Raw genomic sequence first — 8,675 nt, forward strand, 5'->3', positions numbered from 1 at the left:
ACCAATGCATTGCAAAGACCAAGACTTTCCACATTAAGTTCGTCACATTTGTTAGACTATAGCCAGCAGAAAAAAGGTTACCATGCTTGGAACTAGGAGAAAAATATTCTATGTTGGGTGTGCACTGCATGTGATGAAGACGCATGAATCAAATAGCCCATATTAGCTCTGCAGCGCTATCCCAAGATGCCACTTGTTACACATGGCTTTGAGTAATACTGTGATCTGCAAAGGTTGCACATGCACATCGTGCTCAGAGGTTTTATGCAAACAAATGCACTTGATGAGCTGGAAGGGCCTCAAGCTGGGTTTTCACGACGGTCGTTTTAAATGTGCTGCAGAAGAGCCACATATTAAAAAAATATTCTGTTGCAGTGCAGCTGTACTACTCAGCGCACATTTTAAAAACCTTTAGCACGTGCATGAGTTTTACTAATTGTTTTCATACCTGCACTTGGGAGCAAATCTGTCCTTGTCAGCCAAAACTTCCGCATAGCATACCGGCATTGAAAAAGACGCAATTTGTTACTTTTTACTTGATCAGACGTTACATAGGTCAGTAGTGTAAAATATCAGCGCTACAATCGGCCGCGGAAGATCAACTAGCACGAAATGCGCCGTTGTGATCCGATGCTAGCACCCAGAGCGCACGACGAACAGGGACCCCGCCGATCGATGCTACGTTGTTCAAGGTACTCATAAAAGAAAATACTTTGAAACCGTGCCACTCGCCGCAGTACTCCTACACCTCCCTCGCCCCAAACACACTCCTAGACACAGACCGGCGCACCGGTGCGGGGAACCTTTTCCGACGCCAGGCCGAGAAAGACGATATTGCGCGCCACTTAGCGCAGTGCACCGTCCTCCTCAAGGCTACCGTACGCACGCCATGTGGCCTTCGAAACGCAGCTCAGCACCGCCAGGAGCGGCCTCACGTTTCTGTGCTGTTTGGGGAGGTGCAAAAGTCGGGTGACCGAAACTTTCAACGCTTCTACGCGTGTCGAAGCGCGATACGGAAGTGCCACCTTTTCGCGAGTTTCATTTTAACGTATCGATCGCTCCGCGTCACGACACCAAATTTTACGAACAAAATATCAAAAGAGCGGTTATTCGCCGCATTATAAGTGATCCTGGATGTGTGCGTAACGTCATGACGCGGGGCATGCAGATTTCAACTCGTAAGGCCGAGCATACCATGCCGAAAGCCCATCCACCGCCAACGAGAAACACACTCGGGCCACTAGCAACAACGACGCCGTACGCCGTTGCTAGCGGCCCGAGTTCTCATAGCAACCAAAACCAAAAGTCCTCGCAGCAGTGGTACCCGTGGCGCCATCTCGCACATACCGGAGAAACGAGCTCGCTACCGGGGAGGGCAGCGAAGGAGGAGTTGGACTAGCATAGCCAAGTCACGGTGATGGTCTTCTCTTGATCGCTGTACGACCGGATTTTTGGTGATATCTTGCGCTGCTTCGCAGCAGAGAGCACCAAGCAAAGATAATTTGCTCACCAACTTAGCACAGCTGGGTTTCTTTAGTGGGTGCGAGATGACGCTACGGGTACCACTGCTGCGAAGTCTTTCGGTTTTGGTTCGCTGTCGCCGCAGACAACGGAGATTTCCAAATAATTCTGACCGGATCAGGCAAGTACCCCCCTAAATGTAGTATAAAACAAAACTGACCGCCATATGCAACCTCTGTGCGAAATCTGAGCCTGAACAAACGTGCGGTTAGGCCGAGAAAATTTTTTTCCGACATTCTCTGATTTACGCAACACGCGATATTGCGACTGCAGCAGTTGGCAGGGGCGTTTTGGATGGCTGTTGCATAATCTCAAGACAGAATGTAAATTATAAAATTAACTGAGAATTGTTACAAAAATATAATGTTAATTTATTATAACAAACTTTCTTCTGCGCACAAAATATACTGTTGTTGATGTAGTTGCCCACTTCACTTACATCCAAATCCTGCGTGAGTAAACACTCCTGCGTGCGTGCCGGGGCAGTGTTTTGTTGGACGCGTTGTTGCGTGGTGCCTTGCAGTATGCCTTCTCACGTGTACTTGCGATATCAAGACAATAATAGCTGTGCAATAGTGGCAGTGAGCGACGTGAAAGGGTTCCAACCTCAACACAAGAACGATTTCACTACAAGGAGTTATCTAGTGAAGTGGTGGTGGTGAAAACTTTAATCAAAGGGAGCTTGAGGGTTAAAAAAAAATAATAAATTACCCTGCTGCATGGTCGGTATCCTTAGTCCGGGACACCGCATGACGAGGCCCCGTCTCGCGCCCGCTTGACCAGAGCCCTTTGGGACTCCAGTGTGGAGCAGTTGAGGAGGGCAGTCTCCCATGCCTCTCGGGTGGGGGTGGGGGAGGGGGGAAGGTGAGGATTCTGAGTACATGCCCACACCATGTGAAAGATATCGCAGATCTCTCCACAGTGCGGGCAGCGCCCATCTGTGTCCGGATCGAAGTGTTTTGCTATTGCAGGACAGAGAAGGGTTCCTGTCTGCAGGCGCCGCAGAGTTCGCTTCTCCGCCTTACTCAGCCCCTTGGCAGGTGCCGGGTAGAGACGGTGGCTGTCGCAATAATAAATTAGGATTTCGCGGAACCGCAGAAGCGGTTTATGAGCTTCTGAGCCATGAGAGCTAGGATGAGGAGCCCGGTGTGTGAGCGCTCGGGCGGCCGCATCAGCGGCCTCATTGCCTCGTAGACCCTGGTGGCCAGGAGCCCAGATCACTTTTGTGCGAGTTGGATCGGCGAGAGCGCGTCTTAGAATTTGCGAGGCCAGAGGTGATATTTCGCCTGCAAGATAATGTTCACAGGCCCGGCGAGAGTCTGTAGGTGAGTGCTTTGTGAAGTGTTGCATGCACAGCAACGTTTAATTGTACAGATAAGTATGTGTAGCAGAGCCACTGATTAACTGACACATTTTGTTCAAATGACGAACTCTCGTTCTTAGAATCAGTGTCGTAGTGGCCTTAATTTCTTTTTGAAATACAGCTGCGCGATTCTCATTTCGCTTAATAATCCAAGCTTAGTTGCCGGCTGTGGCCACGCAGTGAATGATAATGAAAAATTAATTGCATAACTTTTCCCTGAATTTCGCGATAATCGCAGCATGACCTTTGCACCGCGTGGCATGCATCGCGTACAATATCGCATTTTTAACTGTGCGCTGCATGATGCACATGATTGTCTTAAACTTTTAAGTATTTTTCTTTTGCAGATTGTGAAAAAGAAATGTAGTCGCGACTACAAAACGGGCGGTTCCATGTTCAGAAGTGCGGTAGCAAACCAACACCACCTAGACTAAGGCCTCTCCGCTCCTCCATGACGTCATCACGCTACGACGTACGCGGAAGCTGCTACGCGCTGCTGGGCGCTTATTCTTGTTTCACTAGAATTGTGGTTGTTGCCGCATGCGAGAGCATTTTGATGTTTTAAGCCCCGTTGTCCAATACATAATTTTTCAGTCAGCTCCAATATCGCAAGTAAACGTCTGGATATTCGTGCAGCGGATTTTCTAAAGAAGATTAATGTTTCAGGAGACAGCACATAATCTAAATGAGTTTATGAAACGCCAGAAGCACTGCTTTTATTGTGCCAGTGTTAGTATAATGCTACGGATATAAACATAGCTTCAGAAAGTAAACTCTATAAACGGCAGAACATTTTTTAATCTCTGTACTCGTTTTAGAAACAAATGGACGGAAGTTTCACTATGATTTCATTGCACTCAAAACATGTAGCTCCAAGCAGCATAGATTTTTGTCTTTGGCCTCTAGAATTGATTTTAGCTCAATACATACGTAAACTGTATCGAGTATGAAAGTATTTATTCAAATTTACAAGTGTCCAGAAAAGCTTTGATGAATGTCACAAAAAATCAAAATGATCAAGGCTTCAAAGTGTTAATTTTACGCTTTTGAGCGATTTTGGATTGCACAAGCCGATCGTTTCTTGTCTTGCAATAGTTCTTTAGCAGGATGTTGCTTGCAGCACCAAGAATATATTTCATCACTTGCTGTGGGTGATCACCATTTTCACACTCTTCAAAATTTTCATCTTCTACCAGGTTGCTCGCTAAAGTAAAAAGGGCTTCCTTTTGGTTGGCCAGTGCATGAAATTGAATTGCATGGTGTTCACTCCGAAGTTTATCAAGAACGATCTCGGCTGTCACTAGTGTTTACGACAGCTGGTGTTGGAAATTTGAGACCTCCGCAGGTCATGTTCCGAATAATTTCATCATTCTCAATCGCAATGTCTTGGACTTCAACTAAGTTTGGTCTGCAGGCAGTGCATGAGAGCTTCTTAAGTGCAGTGTGTGCGCAGTAACCGGCCACATATGTAGCGGCAGCAATAGTTGGTTCCTTGCATTCGAAGTCGTCATCATTTACTTCTATGTTGAAGCTGCCTAACACGAGCTCATCAGTATTAATTTCCGGCGCTCCTTCACCCATTTCTGGAAGCTCCAGGGCTGTCTGGAGACGAAGCTTCCGTTCTGATTCGTACACCTGACGAATGGAAATGTGGTACTGGGATCCAGATAGTTGTCTGTATTTGCCGAAACGCGCCTCCAAGCAGTCAGTCTGGAATTTCCCCAGGAGGACGTAGTCAAATCCCAGGTCATGGAGGCAGTAGCTGATGAGGTTTACGAACGCTTCCGTAGTGAGACGAAGCGCACTGTGCGTCTCCCGTGTTAGGATTCCATTATGAAATTTCAAGCTTTGCCACAGATCAAGCCATTTCAAGATACTCTGAAGAAATTCAACTTGTGGAGATGATGCTTGTGTTACAGGACTCTGAAACATATCACGATGCCAAAGTCCTTTCTTGAATGACTTCACGTTAACAATCCTCCACCACTTTTCAATGATCTTCAGAAACTCTGCTGTTCCAGCTGCATGCAGGAGTTCGTAGTGTTCCCCACATGTTTCAGTGGCAGCTATGGTGGAGGGGCTGAAGACCTTCAGCGCAAGCTTAACATTCTGTCTCTCCATACTTGATGGGTTGAGAGCTTTTGCTGAAAGCGTCGGAGCAGCCTTGATCAGTAGATCTTGTTCCTTTAGTTGAAGGTCACGCAATGACTTGAATGATGCAGTCAGAATTTTCAGGGTTGTGCATAGGTCCAGAAATGAAGGAAAAAACATGCATGTTCCACAGTTCTTCTGATTGATCCAGTTATTGCGAACACATTTTAACAGCTGAACGGGGTCAATAACAAAAAAAAGAGGCCGTGTGGGATCTGATGGATGAATGTATGAGCTGCTGATTCTTGATGAAGTTCCGAAGAAAGACATTGCTTTACGGTTGATGGAGTTGTCTGTAATAACAGCTATAATGCGAAGTCCAGCCTCTTCAAGTTCATTTATGATTTTTCGGAGGACAGTATTCAGTTGTTGTGCATTTATTTGCTCAACTGGTAAAATGTGAACGATGCTTTTTTGCGATGACAAGAGGCTGTGAATCATGAAAACATGTGTCGTCTTCGCAGCATTTGAGCTGTTCTTGGCCATGCCGACAATAGAGCCACCCTTGTAATCAAAATACGGCTGTAGATGTATTTCATCTATCATTAGAACCACATATTTCTCACGATCTTTCATTGTTGTCACAAGCTTTTTTACATCAGCTGCTGGACTGATGGCATACGAACAGCAGACTCGTCTGATAGTTGACTCATGCGGCAGAATAAGACCTCCAGAGCTTCTCAAGTATTTATAGGTGTGAGGAGAAATGGTGAATGAAAGGCTCGAAAATACGAGCAACTCAGAAGAGTAGCAGGGCGATTTGCTGGAAAGAAGGGATACTTGTTCCAACAAGGTCAAAGCATCTTGTCGCTCCTCGCTTTGCAATTCTTGGTTGAATGCATCCTCAAGAAGGGAATGCACAAGCGTCAGTGTGCTATCTGTCTTATCCACGGGCTTGAAGGCAGACACCTTATCAAGTCTCTCAATGGCTGCCAGTAGATTTGTTAGGCATCGAATGTCGTTTACACTTTCTGGAATGTTTACACCATCAACTTTGGTCACCTCTACGTCTTGAAGAAACAGCCTTATGAACAAGTCATTTGTTACTTTAACTGATTTTCTGATAGCTGGAGCACCATCAACACCGAGGTTTAGAAACAGTATGCACTCGGGATAGGAAACAACTTTCCAAAATTCCGAAACCTGGATGCGTGGAAGACCGCTTAACAGAGCCTGAAAACTGTCAATTCTGTTGCTGTGTTCTTCCTCTCGGTGCGTTTCAATGGACTGACTGATGGCTTCCTGTATTGCAGCTGCTTCAAGATGCGCGTTCTTGGGATCTGGGGCCTCTGGAGAGGCACTTGTAGCTGAACCAGAAAGACACACGGGGCAGTTTGGGAGGATGCTTGGTACTGCGTCAGGTCGAACTCGTTCGAACTTCAATCACTTTTCCTGTCTTCACATCCTCGTAACTTGTTTTGTCGACCATGTCCGCAGGCTTAAAGTGACGCTCGCAGACCTAGAATGTGAAATAAGACGTTAGGAGGATGCAGTACCTGAAGCTAAAGAAACGGTAGCCCTATGTTTTGAGGTTCTAATGATCGCAATTTCGTTTAAAGTCCACGCGCACTAAATATCAGTAATATGTAGCATTGATGATGCAAAGAAGCTGTCGACAACAACTAGTAAAAAGTAATATTTGCCTTACCGCCGATCACTTTCCTGGAGTGAAATCCACACAATGGATGGCTTTTATCCACTGAGCCCTTCTCACTGAGTCCGATGGGAAGGTGAAGACTCACCGTATCCCCACCGTCATAGTTTCCGCGGCACCGCAATGTCCAGGTATTCTCAAAAAGTGCACACTTGATGCAAACACTGCAGCATCAGCGCAGTCCTGTCACTGCCACTCATCCAGTGCTTATTTCTGAAACAAAATCAACAACCTTTTGCAACACACGTTGCACAGAGGCAAAATCTCGCACTGCAGTTGGAGCATGAACCGCGAAAAAGTCGAACAAGCAACTGGTGTTTACTGCACTGCGGATGCATTTGGCAATCGAGCAATGCATCAGAAATTACTTAAATGGGAGAAATCTCGTGCACGAAGCAGTTTCAACGTTTCAAAAAGTGTGTTTAGCACAAAAGTAACCTCTTTTACAAAAAATATTTATTTTAGCAGTCAGACAGCAATAACAGCGTCAGCGCGCATCTACCAAAATTCGATACTTCGGCTTGCTCGAATTCGCGCATGCAGCCACAGTTGTGACAACCGGTTCTGACTTGTTTCGGCGGGAGCGGAGCACCTCTCGCACCCGCCTCCCGGATATGCGCCGAGACGGGAGATGACGAGAAAGCTCCGTTGTAGTGTGATGACGCAGGCGCGAGGAGGAGGAGGATATGGAGAGGCCTTAGTCTAGGTGGTGTTGAGCAAACGCGCTGGGTCGTTCCATTGACAGCAACGACAAAGAACTGGCCATAGTCAGCTGAACGTCGAAGTCTTTGTCCCAGGAGCCCTGTCCGGAGACTTCATCTCGTATTCAAACTGCAGCTGAAAGGGCGCGGCCGTATGCAGCAGCATGGGAGAATGATGTCATAGGCACATTCTGCCACCTCAGCGACGTGTTTAGGAGCAGGGTTGCCACAAAGGAGCCTTGTGCCAAGTATGATAAGACATCGTGCAGCGTTCCTAGCACTTCGAAAAGTATAAAGTGAGCAGAGGTGACCTCTACACACGGGCAACTGGTAGTTGGCACCTGTTCAGCTGTGGAGGCTTTGCGTAAACCGGATGGCACCTGTGCAGTGGCATGGGTGTTTAGGAGGTCAGACCATGTCGGAATGTTCGCCGAGTTCCTACTGAAACATCATCATACATTCCCATATTCGTACGGTGGCTGCATTGCGAACTTCTACAACCCGGTTGCTTTCGAACGGTGCAGCAGATGGAAAGCCTCGCTGGAGGAAGACTCCCTCTGGGGCTCTTTCGGATGCCCCCTATACTGTGCCAACGAATACTCGGAAGCGGTCGACATGGCCCTCGGCCACGACTCGGCAGTGGCAGTAGGCGCAATCGGACTGGATTACTCCGAGGGCCGCTGCCTAACCGCAAGCAGCGAAAACACGCCTGTAAGAGGCATCTGGTTTTGGCTACCGAACGGTGCCTCCCCGTGGTGGTATATTCCTGCAGCGCTAGTGAAGACACCGTGAACTTCATTAGAGAGATGGTTAAGTTTTACAACCCAGTACACATTGAAGGCTTTGCCGGCAGCTGGCTTGAAGTGACGTTTTGTCTAGAAGTGTTCCGAATGTCTACCTGGGCCTGACACCAGAGGTGGGGTTCCCAGGTAGTGAGGATCTGGAAGCTGCTCACAACATCCCACGAGATTGGGTGCTGTTCGAGACGGTGGCGCCTCAGTTCCTGCCCTTAGCGGACATAATCAACATGAGGAATGAAGGTATGGTACCTTTCAGCTTCACGTCCATAGGAAATTTTTTGCAATGCCTGAATGAAAGGTAGTTTTCAACCATTGTCAAGGGGTACTGTTTTTCTAAACAAGACAAAGCTTGCATGTCATGTGAATGGAATGCATGATGCATTCAAACTTATGGACTGCTATTGTTTTTAAGCATGTTATATGTGAAACTCTGCACAGCTGCTGACCGCCTGAAAGAGGATACGCATTGACTCCACCTCAGCCAT

The 8,675-nt window shown here is 47.1% G+C and overlaps 2 pseudogenes; both read right to left on the minus strand.

Moving 5' to 3' along the window:
- Positions 1 to 3,900: 3,900 nt before the first annotated feature.
- LOC149356384 (uncharacterized) lies at positions 3,901 to 5,305 on the minus strand (annotated as a pseudogene).
- Positions 5,306 to 5,633: 328 nt separating this feature from the next.
- LOC149356385 (uncharacterized) lies at positions 5,634 to 8,350 on the minus strand (annotated as a pseudogene).
- Positions 8,351 to 8,675: the final 325 nt, after the last annotated feature.

This window comes from Amblyomma mixtum, chromosome 3, assembly GCF_055824585.1.
Source record: "Amblyomma mixtum isolate Tamu chromosome 3, ASM5582458v1, whole genome shotgun sequence".
Lineage (NCBI taxonomy): Eukaryota > Metazoa > Arthropoda > Arachnida > Ixodida > Ixodidae > Amblyomma > Amblyomma mixtum.